Source organism: Miniopterus schreibersii (genome assembly GCF_964146895.1).
Source record: "Miniopterus schreibersii genome assembly, chromosome: 2".
Taxonomy (NCBI): domain Eukaryota; kingdom Metazoa; phylum Chordata; class Mammalia; order Chiroptera; family Miniopteridae; genus Miniopterus; species Miniopterus schreibersii.
In genome coordinates this window covers 59,476,612-59,497,212 of record NC_138102.1, presented here as the reverse complement: position 1 = coordinate 59,497,212, position 20,601 = coordinate 59,476,612, and the positions used below count along the sequence as shown (strand labels likewise).

Sequence of the window (20,601 nt, the reverse complement as noted above, 5' to 3'; positions counted from 1 at the left end):
CCCACAACCCATGACTCATGGACCATGACATATCTTAGAGTGTCCCTTGTCACATGCTAGGAAGTGGATGGAGTCTATGTGATGAGCATGGAAACTGGAACTAGCTTGCAAGGTCATCAAGCTGTTCATACTTCCATTTATTTTATACCAGAGCCGTCTTTGCTTTTCCTTTCAAGCCTTCCCACACTGATACTCAAACTAGCATTCATCTCTAATAAGTGGAGAGTGGAGAACACCAAGGAATTTCTCCTAGCTCTGTGTTCTTTCCTCAATCCAGCACACTACCATGAGGAAAAGATCAAATGGGAAAACAATTACAGTTTTTGCTTTGCAGTCCTTTGAGAAAAGAAACTCAAAGGACAGCTTTATGTTTTACTGGCATAGTCTTTGTAAAGCGGCATGTAATAGATATTATCAGGGCTGTCCCTTACTTTAACAATGACCTGTAATTTGTTAATTCTTTTATACCTTATTTCAGTAGGATACTGTAATACAAAATAAACTGTCATTAGTAAAATGACAAAAAGAAATAACATCCAAAACAACCCGCAATTTTATGAGCAAGAACTGTGCGACAGTAAGTGACCAGAACCTGTTCAAGATTTTAGGTCCTGCATATATATGTACTGTCTGCTGACAAGCTATGCAATTATAAATATATTCTTCACGTCCATGTCTTGCAAGTTCCTAATGAAAGTTGTACAATGTTACTAGGAGGCTCCAAATACTGTTAAACTTTACAAATGCTCTGTCTGTTTTATCATTTTCTTCAGTGAACAGGTACATTTTTAAGGCATCCAAGTGTCAACAAGTGTATCTAATAGAGCCTTGAGCTTCAGTGATTTCATAAAAGAGGAACTTGCCAACGAATTTAGGAAACTCACATTATATATTCAGGTTAGATTCACAAATTCAATGTTGCATGGCAAGAAGTCTATGCTCATTTCTTGGTATCATGAATTGCAATTTCTCCCCCAATTCAGAGAACCAAACCTAAACCTTCATAAATGAGTGAGCAAGTCAAAGGCATCTTACACTGCACAAGTCTTAGAGAAGGAATTTATCACGTATTCAGTTTAAAGGGCTTGGTTTACGGCAGCCACGAAAGCGATCTATGTCCAATCTGCCCTGATGTAGAATCAGGCTGTGCAAAATAAATCTGATGTACAACTTACAGTAAATACACACTTTACTTTCTTCACGTAAATATACATTTACACACACATACACACACACATATATATGTACACATTTGTAAATTTTTTTTAGCTTACACATTAACTCCTGGTAGGACAAAACAATGTATTAAGGGACACAGCTGCAACCTTCTCAAAACCTGCCTCTGTATAAAAAGCTAGGAATTAGACACATTTTGAATAACTGAGCACAGAGAATTCTGTCTTGTTAGTTTGCACGACCTGAGTGCTACGGGATGTATCTTAAGTATCAAATATAAATTTGTCAAATGAAACTGAATTGAAATTGTTAAAATCAGAAAGTCACTAAAGAAAACATTTATGTTTTTCCACTGCAAACAAAATTATTTCAGCTAATAATTTGAGAAAATAATTTGTTAACCCAATTTAGATACGTGAGAACATTAAATATATCTATTGAGTAACAGATGAAAAATGTGCAACAGCACAAAATTATTATTCATGACATTTCCGAAATGTATTTAGCTATCTTATAATATCCGAAGTAGTTATTAAATTAACTTTGGAAAAATGTATATTGTTTGATATGTAAATTAGGATGTCGTTTACAATAAACCCCAAACACATCTTAGTACTCAATGAATCAAATGTAATAAGAATATGATTTATTGTTTTCTCCCATCACAAATTCTTTATTCCTTAAGCTGTTCCTCTCAGTGTATCCGCAGTGCAATTTTCTGTTATTCTTTAAATTTAAAGCAGAGTTGCCTGCCTCCAGAACTGAAAACTTTATAAAGTCTACAGCGCACAAGCACCTCTGGGTTTGAACTGCACACTTCCCACAGCTGATGAAAATACAATGAGCCAACACGACTTGAGGCGAAGCTGCGCCAGAAGGCAGCGGGGCTGCGCTTCTGCGCTGGAGGAGGCTCCCCGGGGCCGCAGGTTCGCCCCGCATCGCCCGCCTTCTCCAAGGGGCAGAGCAGGGTCAAGATCTGGGCACCGCTTCTTTCCTAGCGCTGGACTTCGACTGGCCTGGGACTCAGGCCCTACGCAAACAACATCTGCTACCCGGAGAGCTCTTCAAATTTTGCGAGTTTGTTAGATACAAAATAATACACTGCCCGACGGCGGCCCCGCTCCGCCCAGGGCACGTCGGCCCCGCCCCGCCCCGCCCCGCCCCGCCCCGCCCAGGGCACGTCGGCCCCGCCCAGCCTCGCCCCGCCCACTTCCTGGCCCTCCCCACCTCCAGTGAAACCAACGAGAGGACACCGCCTGCAGCTAGAGCGGCCCGACGGGGAGGGGCGGGACCTAGGGTCGCGGACGTGGGAGGGAAGCTGTGCGGGGCTGCGCTCACCCGCCGTTGAGCCCTTCTAGTCGCGGGGGAAATGCTTTCTGAAAGCGGCTTGTTTTTGAAGGGTGTGCTGCTGGGAAGCGCTGTCTGTGTCTTGATCGCTGCACTAGGACACGTGGGGATTGGTTATGGGCCTAGGAGGGACCGCCACAAGCATCGGCACCTGCAGGCCCCTAGGGAAGAAGGTATCTTGAAAACTGCAGGGGATGAACGCGCGGAGCCCAGCAAGAGCTTTCGGGTATACTGCATCGTCCTCGTGAGGCCCAGAGATGTGAGTCTTTGGGCTGCAGTGAAGGAGACCTGGACCAGACACTGTGACAAAGCGGAGTTCTTCAGTTCTGAAGAAGCTAGAGTGTTTGAGTCAGTCACCTTGCAGACAGACTCCATGTGGTTGATGATGGGCAGAGCTTGCAAACACGCCTTTTATAAGTACAGAGACCGTTACAGCTGGTTCTTCCTTGCACGACCCTCAACGTTTGCTATTATTGAAAACTTAAAGTATTTTTTGTTAAGGAAGGATCCATCACAACCTTTCTATCTAGGCCACACTGTAAGATCTGGAGACCTCGATTATGTGGATATGAAGGGAGGCATTGTCCTAAGTATTGAATCAATGAAAAGACTCATCAGTCTTCTCCTTTTCCCTAAAAAGTGTTCTGAACTGGGAGCGATGATTTGGAAGATGTCTGAAGACGAGCAGCTAGCAGTCTGCCTGAAATCCGCTGGAGTGTTTGCAGGAAATGCAGAAGATTCTGAAGGAAGAGATATATTTAATACCAAATCTGTTAAGCTTTTAATTAAAGAGGCAATGGCTAATCAAACCAGCCTGGCAGTAGAAGGATGTTGTTCAGATATGGCTATTACTTTTAGTGGACTGACTCCTAGTCAGATGCATGTGATGATGTATGCGGTATACCGTCTTAGGCCATTTGGGCATATTTTCAATGATGCGTTGGTTTTCTTACCTCCAAATGGTTCTAACAATGACTGAGAAATGAAACAGAAGCATGTATATGATCGCTGTATAGGACATGTGTTGTCATTATCTGTAGTCACAACTACATATCCAACACAGCAATATGTGTCTTTTTTTTTTTCTCTTTTTCAGTTTGGTGACACTGGTTGAATCTCACATTAAAATTTAGTAGTACATTTTTAAATAGGGTGGGTTTTTTCCTTAAAACATATATGAAAATTTCAAACATGTTGGAAAGATGTCGTAAGAATAATTTTGCAAATCAAACATTTACAAATAGCTTTATGTGATGAACTAAGCTATGGACATTAAAATCTGTGGCACATATTTTTGCTGATTGGTTAAAAAGTGTAATATGTCTTTTTAGCTTTCTAAGATATGCAGATGAATCTCTAGTTGTGAATTTGTGATTCAGGTAAAACTTTTAGCTGTGTTTCCATTACTTTTAATGTTGGTTTATGTTCTAAGCCTCTGCAAGTGCCAATGACTTTGCTTTCTCAAAATACACAGCCAACAAAGGAAATGTTCCCAACCAATGTAAAAGTGGAAGTTGAAATCTATCCTTGAGAGATAAAGTGACAATTACAGAATTTAATAATTTTCCTGGGAGCTAATCTAGTGGCATTCCTCAGCATACAGAATTTCAATGTAACTCTCTATACTTCTCTATGCAGATACTGAAATTGGAGTGGTGACTATGAGGAATGTCATGTCATTTAACTGTGTTGTTCCCCAGTTAATCAAGCTCTCAGCTGTGACTTGGATAAAACTATATCAGTTGAGATTTATTTATTCTTGCTAGGCAAATGAGTTTTGTGGCAGTCTCCTTTGAAACACTTCTTTTGGCAATCAGACAGTTTCACTTATCTGAACTGAGTCTTTCCTAGTTTTGTTTACCTGTTCAAATTCTGAAGTTTTCCAAATATTCGAAATGGTTTTGGTTTGGAAACCTTAACCTCACCATTCCCTTTGGATTACTATACCATTTACCTAATTTCAATGCCTACCCAGAAGCTTTATCCAGTGGTGAATACAATAGCTCCTGTGCTTATAAATGTGTGAAATACTTGAAGCTGACTTGTCTTGTAATTGGGCCTGCACATGTTGTATTAAGTCAGATTCATAAGGACCCATTGGGTGTGAGACCATGGCATTTTAGAGATCAGCATTTCCTGTAGCTGGGCTCATGATGTTAACGGTTTCTCACAGCTTTTGAAAACCAGAAAGAAATTCCTCAAGAGGACCTTGGACCTCAAATTATTGATCATCAGAGTACTGTGTAAAAACCTTTTTTAAAAATTTATCTGACTTTCCTTATTGGAGCTTTTGGTTAAAATTGTTATTTTGAATATTAATAAACCTTTTTATTAAGCAACCTAATATGTAGTCTCAGATGCAATTACTACAAATCAAATCATGTTCACTGTGAGTCCAATGATAAACAGTATCTCACTGACTGTAACACCCAGTTTATAAGTGTCACTTTGCCCCCAACACCAATATATTAAATTTCTACTATATCACGTTTGGTTACATTAGTGTATCAGGGTATAGTCATAATAAATATATCAATGAATGCATTCCATTGTTTGATTTCCTAATGGGTGCAAATGTAACAATTGCTTTTAAATCAAATTGATGCTCTTGATTATATTTTATACACAAGTATTTCTTTATAAAATGTTGGTTGTCTTAAATAACATGCTATCTCTTTGAACGTATTTGTACCAAATCTTATAGATAAAATCTGAATCTGTAACATAGAAAATAGTAGTACTGAGCTCATGGTTACAGATTTGATCACCATGCATTCAGTAGCCAAAAAGTGTAACTCTAACCTCACTCTGTTACTTGGGGGGAGAGTTGGAAAGAATGAAAGTCTAATGGAAATTGATCATGATTGTGAATATATTTTACATATGGCTAGTGGCTACCATATTGGAAAACCCAGGTGTAACAAATTCCGGAATTGTGAGACTCACTGATTGACATACGAATGAGAAAAAACTTGGAGTTTCTTCTAAAAGTTGTATTTATCTTCTGGTTGTCTTGAATACAGTGGAAACTGAAACCTGACTTTTAGAAGGCCTGAGGATCTCCTTACACAAGTTCAATGATTAACTCTTCTTTCTCAAAATTAAAAGACTGGATTTGGATGGGGGGGGGGGGGGAATACTGCCCTACACTTTTGTTTTTCTTGTTTTCTGTATATTTCATCTGACTTATGTGACATTGAGTTGAACTCTGGAAGGTTTGAACTTGATTTTTCCTGGTGTAAATTTCCTCCTAGTCTTAAAATTATATGTCTTTTTTGTTGATATTTAACATCCTAGACCTAAAAATTTTTTCTTGTAAGAATGTTGATGGTTGTTCATGTCTGCAAATGGCCACTTGTCTACTCAGACAAGAGAAGTAATGATTTAGGTTGTAATAATAGAAGGGAGGGAAGAAAAAGACCTGTAAACATATCCAGGAACACAGCACCGCTGTTAAATCCTTTCATGTGAGGAGCTGAGTTGGCACTGTGTTTTTAAAGCTCTGCAGGGGAGGACCTGAACAGTGGTAGAGGGAGCTGATTTCTGGCTGAGGAACAGAAACGCAGCAACACTGAAAATAATGCAACAAATGGACAGGATGACAGGCATGGGGGATTCCTGCCACTGGGGAAGGCCAGCGGGAATCCAAAGTAGCTTTTGATCATGACCATTCATTACCAAATTAATGCTGAATAAATATTTATTGAATGTGAATAACTTTAAAGACATAACATGCATAAGTCACATAAAATAAAACAAGTATGTCTAAATTAGTTCAGAATTACAGTGGGGATGAATCCACATTAGCTGAAGGTAGAGACATGTTTCTAGAGGTTACTCTTAAGTTGTCTTTTAAATGGAAGTTATTGATAGCAGGAATCAAGCTTATTTATCCCTGGTGCCTGCTAGGTAGTTAGAAAATATATATTGGGTAAGAGAAGGGAGAGGGCGAGGCAAGAAATGAATCTGTAGAGTTTGTTGGGGGCTAACTGGTACAATGTTAAGGCATTTAATATTATACCATTGCTGAGAGGAGGAATAAAAGGGTATGAAGCTGGGGATAAAACACTATTTTACTTTTCATCTGGTAGAAATATGGAGGGTGACTCCATGGGCTGGAATTTGATAGCAGGGAGTCCAGGGCTGGAATGTAAAAGCAAGGAGTTCAGGTAGAAAACGACTGTGATTATCTAAACAGAAGGATGAAGATTCTCACTGAGTGGCAGTGGAGAACCCTCTCAGATTTTCACGGGTCACTGACCTAGAAGACAAGCTGTAAATTTTACCTTCCATAGCATTTCAATGAAACAGATCTCTTTGTTGAAGTATAAACAAAGTTACCATAATTTAAGAAATATCAGCACCAAGATTTCCACCTATTAGAATGTACCACCTCCTCTCATTTCCAGAAAGTAGTACTTATTTTGTGGTGCTTACATACAGGTCTACTTAGTTGCTTAGGGGTGGGATGGTAAAGAAAGTCTGGCTTAAAGGCTGGGACTAGTAAATATTTGTATGTTTTTGTGGCCTTTTTTTTTATTGTCAACCATAATCAATAACATAAAAACCTGCAACAAAACCACGTGCCCATAGCATAATTAAATATGCTTATTTATGGCTGCCTTGGGCATATTTGCATTCACATTTTCTTTGCAAACTATGGGAAAAGACTGAGAATTTTCAAACTACCATCTCATTTAAAATATATTAAGGAGCCATCTTTTTTATAGTGTCAACTGCCCTCTTTCTAATTCTATGTTTTTTTTTAAGTACAAAATGTTCTAATATACAACTTTGAGAAACTGGCTAGAGAAAGAAGTGGAATAGATGATGTTTCTTTAAAAGTGCTGCTTTCACAATGAATAAAAAGTACAAGTATGCATAGTGGATAATACAGAAGAGTTAATTTTAAATAAATGTAACTGTCTAACAACCAGAAAATGAAAGCAGACTATTTTAAACACAGCAAAATGTACTGAATAAAAGAAATGATTGTAATGGATGTCAATGACCAGACATGAGCATATATGTTTAAGTAATTCCACTGTTCTCTCAATATAAAAAAATTTCAAAAGTGGCAGGGCTCAAGGGAACACCCTCGAAAAACAATATTGCTCATCTACAAGGTACTTCTTGTTCATTTGTTTGTACAGTTCTGCATCTTGGGAAAGAGAAACATGATATTATGCCTTATATATGAGAACAGTTTCAAATGTCAATAAAACATTCAATAGAACTAACCTTTAGTGTTGGACCTCAGGGGATAGGGAAAGGTGAAGGATACTTCTTCAGTCTTTCCATTCAATATCAATGGATAGATTTATTGAGCACTATTGATGTATTCAAGAGTCTTGTGCTTCCCTAAAGAATAACTCTATGAAAAATAAATACCTATAGAAGAAGGTTTGAATTGGATGAGTGTTCCCAGAAACATATTTATATAATTAGAAAAATATTTTATATCAAAATACTCTCTTCTTAAACCAAAATGTCACTGAGTACTTAATAATTATGGTACAAACTGTGAGGTAAAATTTTGTACCCTGAAAAATACAAAAAAAAAAACACCTTTTATGTTATCTTTCCCATAATGTATTTTATATTAACTCTAAAGTCTCATTATACTATTTGTTATGTATCTATTTGCTATGTATCTATCAAACATTTTTTATCTTTATTGTTGAAAATATTACAGATGTCCTCTTTTTACCCCCATTGACCCCCTCCACCCCACATCCATCCCACCCTTAGGCCTTCCCCAGACCAATGTCTGTGTCCCTGGGTTATGCTTATAAACATGTAAGTTCTTTGATTAATCTCTCTCAGCCCACTCCCCCATCCCTACCTTCCCTCTGAGATCCTTCAGCCTGACCCATGTTTCTATGTCTCTGGATCCATTTTGTTCATCAGTTTATTTTGTTTATTATATTCCACATATAAGTGAGATCATGTGGTACTTGTCTTTCTCTGATTCACTTATTTCACTTAGCATAATACTCTCCAGTCCCCTCCATGCTGTGCCAAAGGATAAAATATCCTTCTTCTTTACAGCTGCGTAGTATTCCATGGTATAAATGTGCCACAGCTTTTTTGTCCACTTATCTACTGATGGACACTTGGGCTGTTTCCAGATCTTAGCTATTGTAAACTACACTGCTATGAACATAGGGGTGCATAAGTTCTTTGCGATTGGTGTTTCGGGTTTCTTAGGATACATTCCTAGGAGTGGGATCACTGGGTCAAATGGCAGGTCAATTTTTAATTTTTGGAGGAAACTCCTTACTGTTTTCCATAGTGGCTGCACCAGTCTGCATTCCCACCAGCAGTGTACTAGGTGCGCTTTCTCCACACCCTCGCCAGCACTTGTAGTTTGTTGATTTGTTGATGGCAGCCATTCTGACAGGTGTGAAGTGATACCTCACTGTGGTTTTATTTTGCATCTCTCTGATGATTTGTGACTGAGCATTTTTTCATATGTCTCTTGGCCATGTGTGTGACCTCTTTGGAGAAGTGTCTATTCAGGTCCTTTGTCCATTTTTCAATTGGACTATTTGTCTTCCTTTTGTTAAATTGTATGAGTTCCTTATATATTTTGGATATTAACCCTTTATCAGATGTGTCATTGGCAAATATGTTCTCCCTTAGAGTGGGCTCCCTTTTTGTTCTGTTGATGGTTTCTTTTGTTGTGTAAAAGCTTTTTACTTTGATGCAGTCCCATTTGTTTATTTTCTCCTTTGCTTCTCTCACCCTTGGAGATGTATTGGCAAACATATTGCTACGAGAGATGCCTGAGATTTTGCTGCCTACGTTTTCTTCTAAGATTTTTACAGTTTTGTGTCTTACATTTAAGTCTTTTATCCACTTTAGAATTTCCCACCAAGTGGATGCACTTTTCTAGTATAGTCTGACTCAACTGTAGATTGTGGAATAAGAACAAAAAATGAGATTTATTTTCTTGAAGAAGGTTTAAAATTATTGATGTACTCATATACAGACAAAAATATTTGGAGAAAGTATGAGTAAAGGGGCTAGGTTTATATTCTGTATGTAGCTAACTAGTTTAAAAGTTTAAAATTGCCCTGGCTGGTGTGGCTCAGTTAGTTGTTTGGGTGTCATCCAATGCACGGAAAGTTTGCTGGTTCCATTCCTGGTCAGGGCACATGCCTGAGTTGTGGATTCAGCCCCTGGTAGGAGGCAGCCAACCAGTGTTCTGCTCTCACATCAATGCTTCCCCTTCTCCCTTCCTCTCTCTCTCTAAAAAATCAATAAAGTATTTTAAAAATGAATAAAACTAAATTAGATTTTTTAAAAAAGTTTAAGCTAATATAATGGGGAACAAGGATTAAGAATAGGAATCTTAAGAATCTGAATTTACCTGAGAACATAAGCAAAGTACACTTCCTATCTCTGATGAAATACCAGAATATTAGAGGAGCCATCCAGGGGAGATGAGTAGTGATTAAATTGTCATACAACTTGTCTCAACTTCCTCCCTGCATGTGACAACCATTTTATTAATATATAATTTATTCAAAAACAAGAACTTTGTCTTATTCACAGTTTTTTCTCAAGACTCAAATACCTCCCACAGGCATAGTAGCTTCTTTAGAATATGTGAGGAATCCATGCTGAAGACCTGACTTAAGGTTTACTTCATACAAACTGTTGACTACCATTCATTGTGAGTGTAACAATGATTCCAAATATCACAAATAGTCGTCAGCAACAATAAATGTTTGATTCCTATCTGTAGTCATATGAGGATGAATGAATGAAATGAACAAAAAATCAAAGACTTGGGGGTCTGGGGGCAGCTTTGTTGCAAGGGAAGAAACACGAGGCTTGGAGTGTTGTGTCCCAGGTCAGTTCCTTGCCACATACCGAATTCATAGATGTGGGTGGTGACATCTTTATTGATACAACTGTATGAGTAATAAATAAAATAATGCATATGAAAATGCTCATCATGGGCCTGACACCCATAAGGCTTCCACTGAGTAGATGACTAGACATCTTGAATTTGGAAGTGAAGAATGACGTGTAACTTACCTAAGACCAAGCATGAGAAAAATAAGAGAGAAGGAAGCATCCATACAATGAGATAAGACAAAGGAGATAGGTAAGTCATGGACAATGTATTTTGGTAACATTCTATGATAAGCATTACCATTTTCGCTTAAAAAGGTAAATACTACTGAAAGTAGGGAGCCATGCAAATGTAGATCTTCTATTTATCTGACAATAAAGCCAAAATCATTTGGTAGATCAATAATTTCAGCAAACTTGCAAAATGTATGCTCCCACCTTTAGAATCATAAACATTCTTTGAATTTAGGAAGCGCATCCACACCAAGAAGGTGTCAGTGGTTCATATTATGTAATCACCAATTGAAATGTATTAAAGGAGCATTCAGTCCTGTTTCTAGCGAACCAAAAAAAAAAAAAAAAATTGTTTTAACATATGTTATTTTAAAAATATCTTTGTGAAACTCTTTTCTGTATGCTTCCTTGTTGTTATTGACTGGCTGACCAGTTCTGTACTAATTACTGAACTCATTTACCTCTCCTCTAAGCATCTCCTGTTATTCTCTGTGGAAGAAGACAACTGGACAGCAAGCTTCCCACACGCATACCTCATAACAAAACGTGTTGGTGTGAAGTGACTGTTTTTGCTTATAGCAAATTTTAAAATTATTACCATGTAATAATTAGGGTTTTTGAGAAAAAAGGTATACTCAAATTATAGAATCAATAATGGCAATATATTTTTAATTTTATATAAGCTTAGTTACTCAGAGTAGAAAATACTCTCACCCTTCCTTTTATAGAATATAACAAGGAGATTCCAAAAGGTTATATGATTTGTCCAATGTTGGATAGTCCATGATAGGCAGAGTTAGGACCAGAAGAAATGAGGCCACCAGATATGATATCTCATGCTTTAAATAAACATCTGGAGTGGGGAGTTCAGCAGTCAGAAAACAGCTTTGGAATATTAGATGAGATGTATAAATTATGGATAAATTTTCAGTAGAGTGCAAAACTTTTTTTGTTTGCTACTTGATAATTTCTTGAATTATGATAACTTGAATTATTGTAACTCAATAAACGTATGTAGAAATTCTACTGTTGTAATGATTATGACTTCATTTTATAAATAATAGGCTCTTGGGATTAGGTCTGTAGAAATAAAGAATGCAAAAGACCTTGGAGATTTAGAGATATTTTAATTAATTTAAGGCCTTATTTGTCTATTTAAAAAATCTATATCCCCATTAGATTTTCCATACTATCTCTTTTTTCAGTATCACAAGTATGTACAATTGGGGTATCCTCAGTAAATGCGAAAGAAGAAAATAAGAAAGGCTTATATTTAGATAATATTTGAGTGAATTTCAAATTGAGTTCTGGAGTTAAATAATAATATTTTAAATATATAAGAAAGTAACATTTTAGTACTTACTAAGAAAGTTTATAAGCTACTATGAATGTATTATCAATGTCACTGACAAAACTATAGCTACTATTGATTGAAATATATGCGAGTGATTTTGTTATAAATTAAAATGTAATTTTCATCCACTAAACACACACAAAAAAAACTTATAAGAAGAAAATAAAACAAATAACAACAGTGGTACGTAGTTCGTAGGTAGCACACACCTGGACAAAACAATTTTTAATTGCATGCTGTGAGATTTGTTGATTATGTTGCCAAGGGATAAGGCAGTATTGAATCCCACACTCATTAAAACAGGAGATTTTTACTGAGCTATGCAGTGAGGAAACCTTGGAGTTAGCCACACCTGTAATTGAATCCCGGTACTACCATATACAAGTAGTGGGCCCTGGACGAGTTATTATGCTTCTTAGAGCCTCGCTTTTTCATATGGGGAGTAATAATATCATCCATCCTGTGGAGCTACAGTGGGGTAGAAGTGAGCAAGCAATTGAAAGCTCCTAGAATAAAGCCTGGCACCATACCTGTTCAATTATATTTCCGTCCCGAATAATCAGCCTGGGCATCTTCCTATGATCTGAGGGGGACATATCCACAAGCTCACCTAAGGTGAGACTGTTATTTTCTGTGCTAGAAAGAACCCTCTGAAAGGTGAATATTATGCCTGGGGTTGGCCTGCATCTTTCTATCTCCTGCCAGCAGCTTATTTTTGATATTCAAGTGGTTTAGACAGGTGTGAAAATTCCTGTCCCCCTTTTCTTTTGGCGATGCTTAAAATAGGGAGCTGGAAAAAGAGATTTGTTGAAGAACTTACTGATCCTTGTTCAGAATTAGAATGGGAGAGTCAGAGTAAGTAAACATAAAAAGACATCTGATTATTCCCTTAAGGTAAGATATATGCCTCAGCCAAATGGTCATTTGTCTATTTTATTCTGAGACATATCAATAAAACCATCTACATTTAAGTCAAAACAGAATTGCAATTTCCCTTATATATCTACTCTTGAAAATGGCTATTTGTTAAAAAGACAGAGAGAGAATGAAGCAAAAATGAAACAAAAATTAAAACCAAGCTGGGTTCTGAAGTAAAATGTTAACCACAGAAAATTAAAAAGAAGTATCTTGTCCTACACACAAATATCACAAAATTAATTTGTTTCGTTAAATAAAAAATGTGAGCATTCGACCCTGGGCTATAATTTATTGTCTTACCTTTTTATTTTCTGACTTTCTAGTGTAATTTAAGAAAAGAAAGCTGAGGCTCATCAAGCAAAGAGAGTCCCAGTGTGGTGCAACATCACCGTGAACCCTGTGACAGCTCAAGGGCATCCACACTCCCCACACTCGGCCATCTCTTCTAGTCATTGCAGCCTGTTCCTATCTTACCACAGCAAGAAGTTCCCGCTCTCATAGGTCATTTAAATAAAAACTGTATTTCGCCCAGCCACTGTGGCTCAGCAGTTGAGCATCAACCTAAGATCTAGGAGGTGGAGGTTCGATTCCTGGTCAGGGCACATGCCTGGGTTGTGGGCTCCATCTCTGGGGGTGTGCAGGAGGCAGCCGATCAATGGCTCTCTCTCATCATTGATGTGTCTATCTCTCTCCCCCTCCCTTCCTCTCTCTGAAATCAATAAAGATATATATTTTTAAAATTATATGAAAACTGTATTTAAAGAAAGTATTATTTTATTTTCATATTTGGCATGAACTCTATCTACTTTATTTCCTTTTCTTTTTCTTTTTTTATATATCTTTATTGATTCCAGAGAGGAAGGGAGAGGGAGATAGAGAGAGAGACATCAATAATGAGAGAGTCATTGATCGGCTGCCTCCTGCACCCTCCCCCCCCCCGGGGATCGAGCCCGCAACCTGGGCATGTACCCTGACCAGGAACTGAACCTCCATCTCCTGGATCATAGGTCGATGCTCAACTGCTGAGCCATGCCAGCCGGGCCACTTTATTTCTAATAATCAATTAAATATACAAGTTCTCTTAAGATATAGTTCTTCTTAGCATGCCAGGATGAAACCTGTTGATAGGTCCAAGGAGTGTCAATCTTGGCAAAAAGGCACTATTAGTCAAAGAGTGTGGGGGGAAAATTCTTACAAGTAAATCTTAGTCAAAGGCAATGCATAAATAGTAGATCATAGTAATACAATAAATTCCGAAGGGCAAAAATGTGTGATTACCTTTTATCCATAGTTAGCAGTTGCTCTCCAATTATGGCTTTCCCTAAAAAGAGTCATATTATATCCAGATAAGTTTATAAACCTGCATTTGCAGTAATGAATAGCGTAAATGACAGGCACAGCCCAGTCAACAGAATTGGGTTTCAACCTCCCCTAGAAGCAAACTCATAGAATATGTATTCTCCAGGTAAACATGAGTGGGCTAATCTAATGGGACTATAAGTATGCTGAAGGATTTGAGGTATCACTGATTGAACCTCAAGTAAATGTGTGTGGAAAATACATAGTCTTAACCATGCTTATACAGCAAATCTAATACAAAGAGAGCTGTTTGATTTCACCTGCTCAACTTAGGTGTGTAGTTTCTTGGGGGGAGAGGGGCAGTGGTCCCAAGACTCTTTGCTCAGTCATTTCAATTCTTTGATTCTTTAGGAGTTAAGAAGACTGCACTAGGGATTGATAATGAAATTGAACAGAATGCAATAAGAAATCCAGCCTCCCTGAAGATCTAACAACAGCAACAAAATGGTATGGCTTCCTCTCAGTTTAGACGTGTGTGAAACACTTCATTGACCTAATGCAACATGACTATGTGGACACAGGTCCTCCTTCTTTCATCTTAGCAGTGCTTGAGTATTGAAACATTCTCATGCAAAGGAGGGGAGAAATATATAGTAATTGCCTTCTAACAAATACAGGGCATTCCTAAAAAATGTATACACACATTTGGGCTGATAGTTCAATTGATATTGCTTCCTTTTACCATTTAACCCATTGGAATTAATCATTTTTCAAAGTGTGTATACATTTTTTTGACACTCTGCAAAATTTTTAAAATGAAAATTGGCTTTTATTAGTGAAATTATTTCAGACTTTTTATACCACTGAGGCCCTGGATAATATTTTTCCATTTGCCCTTTCCACATGTCTTTCCCATCTAACCCTTGCTCTGCCTTTAGACTGGATCACTTTTCCTCCCTTCCAGTGTGCTTTCCCCCAGTGCCTCAGACTGAGCTTCCTGGCCTCTGAGCTTCTGAGCATCCTGTGCATGTCCCTGTTTTTATCCCATATTAATTGTGGCAAAAGCTATTAGTTTCCAATTCAACATGGATGATCCCCTCTCTTTCTAACAGAACAAGGCTGTTTTTCAGAATGTCAATGTGCCCAGCCTAGAAGGTGACTGAGAGGAAAAATCAATTATTTGAATCTTAGTTTTTCCAACTGATGTTCACTTTTCACACTTTGTTTGCCCTGGTGGATGACCATGTGACACACGTCTGGGCAGGAGGACATTAGAAGTCTGTCATAGGGTTTCCGAGGAAATCTATCATTCCTCTTTTTAAAAAATAAATAAATTGTCTCTCTCACATACTGCCATCTCAGAAGACAGAGTTAATACTGTAAACTTGAATCTAGAGCAGTTACAGTGAAACCAAGAAGAGGAAAAAAGGTGACACCGTCAAACAAGAGAAAACACTCAGCCCTTATTGACATCATTAAACTTTTGTTAAACTAATTCTGTAACTGAGTATGACCAGCGTTCTTGTTAAGTAAACTAGAAATGTCTTTATGGTACAGAAAAATCTTACTTATTTTATTTACATATATGTCTTTAATAAGAGAAACACTGAATGTAAAAGCTCACATAAGAATATGTTCATTAACATACCTAATGTCTATGTTATTATTATAATATGTTAATACTGGTTACATAAAGTAAATGTCAATATAACTTAAAGATTTATATTCATCCTATTAAGACTTTGTGATCACATAATGATCACAATGTGATTGTTGATTGACTTGGATCTTTCATTTATTAAATCATCTTAATGGATGCAGCAGAGATGTCACTGTTAATTGTGTTATAAATTCAAATCCTCATGAATGCTGACATGCCATATAAATGTGTAATATGTTAAATTTATCTCTGTTGAAAACTTCTGTTTCTCAGCATTTTAAACTGATATAATGTAGACTCTCCACTTACTCATGCAAAATGTACTTAACATGATAGTAAACACTGAGAAATAAAAGGTGTTTATCACCTGGATAGAGTAATGACAGATATAAGAAGCTAAAGTTCATCTATATTATGTCCCTATGTGTTTTAAATCAACTTTCCTAAAGTCAGTTATTTATTTTATCAAAAGGTGATAACAATTGACTAAAATCATGCTACTACTAATATCCTTTAATGAAATACACAGGAATATCTCTTCCTCTAAACACTGTTTAACAAACAAAGCACACTGTCCTCAAGCAAAAAGGCTTCTACAGGTAGAACAGGATGAAGAAAAATGGAGGGGAAATACTGAGAAATTATCATAGAAATGGCTGGTAAAACCACTTGGACTTAAGATGCAAATTCTAATTTCACCAAGTATGAGAAAAAAGCAAAATATACTTGTAACTTTACACAAATTATCACAGTTATCATTGTGACTTGGTAAAACACTAACCACGAGTGGACTGTAACAGCAGATTGCAAATATTTTTGTCTCAGGAGCCCTTGACACTTTTCAAAAATACTGAGGGCCCTATAGAGCTTTTGTTTATGTGGGTTATATCTATCAATATTCACCATATTATAAATGAAACAGAAATACTTCGATCACAGGAATGCCAAACATACATTTGATTAGTGACCAGAGCAATCAAGCCATCACAATTGATGTAGTCTTCCAAAAACACATCTCTACGCTAGAGAGGATGATAGTGGCAAGGCAAAGAATGTCTTAGTATAATTATGACAATAGTTTCCATCTTCCAGACCCCCAAGAATCCCTAACCTTTATTTTGATAACTATAGTAATAGGAGGAAAACTTGGAGCAAAATGAATAGGCCAAAGTCTTTGAGAGGCACATTGTTTTTCAGGCAAGTGTTCAAAAAGAACAATTGATTGAAGGAAGAAAGATAAAGGCAAATATTCTGCTACAAAGTCTGCAACATGGAAAGTGCTTTTCCTAATTCAGTTTGTAGCTGGCAGTGCTTATGGATACATTAACTATCGTGAAAACTGCCAGCTGACTCAGTCAGCTAAAAGTGGAATATCTGATACAATGTAAGACTGCCTTGAAGACAATTTTTTCTCCCTGAAAGTAGAAATGGAGGCACTGCTTACTCCTGGCCTAATTTTGATAAATAAGGAAAAGCTCATGCTTGTTTACATATGCTAGGAATCCTCTGAAGATATGAGCTGCTCATGTGTTAAATAATAAAGAAAAGAAATTGTAGTCAGGTGGGAATTTTAGATGAGCAGAGTCCAGCATTTTTAAGACTAGAAATTTTGGTTTTATTGTCAGACTTTCTGAAAATATGCTTAATAAAAGAGGGGGTCCTAATAATGGAAATGCAATAGTCTAATTATACAGACAGCTAACAAAGAAGAAGGGAAGATAAGACTCTTCAACGGAAATTAGTTTCAAAAAGAGATTGATGATGTCAGAACAATGCATAAATAAAATAAAATAAAAAATGAAACAAGCAAGAATAGAGGCATAGGAGAAGGAAAACAAAAGTAAACGAAATTATGGGTCAGGGCACAAATCATTCAGTTTAAATGCATTACTGAAATTCAAAATGTAATTGTAAATTTTATAATTGACTTATGTTGTCTTAATAAGACTATTTTTGGAAACTACAGAAGCCTAATATTTTTACTTGCATTTCTCTCTTCAATAGCTTTTTCTTCTTTTTATTTTGAGTTGATTTAAGCTTCTATCAAATTAAGATATATTTCTGTCAATTATGAGTTTTGTGTGATTTTAAGGTAAATTATTGAAACATTCTTAATTATAATTACAATATTGTAAAACCATATTTGTAGTCCATACTCCTTCCATTTATTTTTTAGCTTGTATGCTGTTTAAATATTGTCTCTACAAAAAAAACACTTTAAAAGAAATCAACTATATTTGCTTTCATCACAGACATCAGGTACAGATGGATGACTAATTTCAGCAAATTCACTCATCCTTGAACAGGTCTTAAAACTCAGTGAAATCTGAGAAAAATCATAATAGCTATTTTGTGGATAATTTATATTTACTTTTTTTGCTTTTTTACCCCCACCCCCCTCCACCACCACTCAGGTTCAATCACCTACTAAACACCCTGCTTATCTCTTCACTTCTTTTTGCTCTTCCTTTATAAAAGATTGAACCTAGCAGTCAGTTTCCAAGTTGTTGGTTGCAGTAAGAAGCTGCTACAAATAACCGGTGGTTGACATGATAGCAAAATTTGCATTACAATTTAAAATTGCCTCTTTCTTTGCAGAGATACTTAGCTCTGATTGAACAAACCGTTTTGCACAGCACTTTTCCTCCCAAACACACAGGTTGTGTATTTAGGTGCTGACCAAAGAATTTGCAGGAGAAAATAAAATGTTTTTATCCATAGATTCCCCTGAACAGAAAACAGATTGTTGAAATGTTATAAGGAGAAGGTGCCAGTTATTCGTCTCCCCTTGGTCGGAAGGAGAGAAGAAAGGTGGAAGTTGTTATTATACAGCGATTGCAGGTGACTGAGTGTGGCCTGAAGGCCGCATTAATAATAGATTGACTTTATCTCCCCTTAAGGGGGAAATGTTTATGTATCCATATACAAGGGCAAAGAATGTTTCTTTCCCTTATGCTCGGTACTTTCCTAATCTCACATATAATCTCAACCTTGGACTCTTATAAATAGGATGACCATACATCTTGGCTTCTCCAGAATAGAGCTGGCTTACACCTGTTCACCCAGAGTAATCATCATTTGTGCTCCCTTTACTCCTCGCAATGTCCTGGTTTGGAAGATAAATTATATGGAGGCCTTACATATAGGGGACAGGTCTGGGATGGGATGAGTTAAGGAGGAGGTGATGCTAGAGAGAGGGTACAGTAATGCTGGAAGGGCAAAATCTGCTCCAAGGTTATGTAGCCGGAGTGCTGCTTTCCGAGGAAGTCGGATGCCTGCCTTGTTCTTTGCGAATGCAGGCTCGGGGACAGGGAAAGGTGTCATTTGTTTCTCTCTCAAGTAGGAAACGGGGAGGAATGGCTGCTCCAAGCGGAGCAAGGCTTGGATTAAATATAAGATTAATGCTGTGGAAACACATGGGCCTTGGCATCCGATGAGCAAGGTGTAAGTCTTTGTTCTGACAAGTAGCAGCTGTGAGGCCAGGGCGAGTTTTCATCAGACTCTCTCCCTAGGCCCAGGGTGCTCCAGCAGGGACACAGGATGACGATCCGCTTTGCAGGGCTGCCGTGCAGTGTGTAGGCGGTGTCTGTGACACACACGGTCCATGTACAAACGTTCCCATTGCTATTAGAATCTCAGCACACATCGCACACTACCACTGATAGCTAATAGTTACTGTACACTCCCTAGAGGGAGAGTCCTCTCTCAGGTTCTTCATTTTAATTATGTAACATCAGTTCTAAAAGTGTGATTATTTGTTACTCAACCATTGAGAATATAGCCATTCAGAAATCTTACAATATATGCCCATCTTCACGGGATAGTAATTAATTCGCCAAGTTAGGATCATAGTTTAGACCTGTTTAAATCCAAGTTTTATCTGTAATATCTGATTTATTTAGAATTTACAACATCTAAGGAGGATCATGTGGGGTTTTTTATTCCCTATATCACCAGTGACTGGGACAGTGCAAAAACAAAACCAAAACAAACAAAATAAACAAATAACAAAAAATAATTCCTTAAGCATTGACGGTAAAATACGTATATCTACAAATGCCATGAAGTTGTAGGTTCTTTGTATACTTTTCACCTAATATTGCCAAATTTCTGTTTAAAATATATATGAGACTTTTAGCTACAGGAAAACTTTTTCCCCCATGTTCAGCAAAACCATATACAGTGGTTTAAAAAGAAGCACCCAAGAGGCCACTAAAGGAAAAGCAATGCCTTACCAAAGCAGAGTTTAAATGCTCATCTCCAAAACAAGGCCCAGACAACACTTCAAAAGCATTAGAGGGTGAACCTGTCCACCTGAGCAATGTCCTCCTGTTAAATGACTTTCATCGTTTCTCCTCAGATGACAAACTTCTCAATGTTTAAAGTGCTAGTAATACTAACAAAGCAATGAAAAAAGCAGCAATAAATATACTCAAGCATAAATATATCTGAGGGAGAGAAAAAACCTCCGAAGAACAGGCTTAGGATGCTCCTCTACAGAATCTTTTTCTTTTCATCTGTGCTCGCTCTTGCATGCTAAATACTGTGTTCAATAAAGGACACGGGTTTGGATTCACTGATAGAGAGCCCTTCTTTGTCATTCTAATTTTTTCCTTTAACACTGCAGCAGAGGGGAGCCAACTGTGGCCTGCCCTTGGGCAGCATTCACATAAGTGTAGCCATGAGGGAATTTTAGTATTCTAATGCTATGGCTGCAAGTGTAATTTCTGTGCAGGTGAAAAATCAT

General features: G+C 37.3%; 1 protein-coding gene and 1 pseudogene across 7 annotated transcripts in view; one reads left to right on the top strand and one right to left on the bottom strand.

Moving 5' to 3' along the window:
- Window positions 1–20,601, bottom strand: part of PCDH9 (protocadherin 9) — an 838,035-nt gene that overhangs the window by 83,878 nt on the left and 733,556 nt on the right. The gene's annotated exons all lie outside the window — the stretch shown is intronic.
- LOC308553086 (C1GALT1-specific chaperone 1 pseudogene) lies at window positions 2,546–3,502 on the top strand (annotated as a pseudogene). Its single transcript has one exon. The product of its transcript is annotated as a C1GALT1-specific chaperone 1 pseudogene (transcript).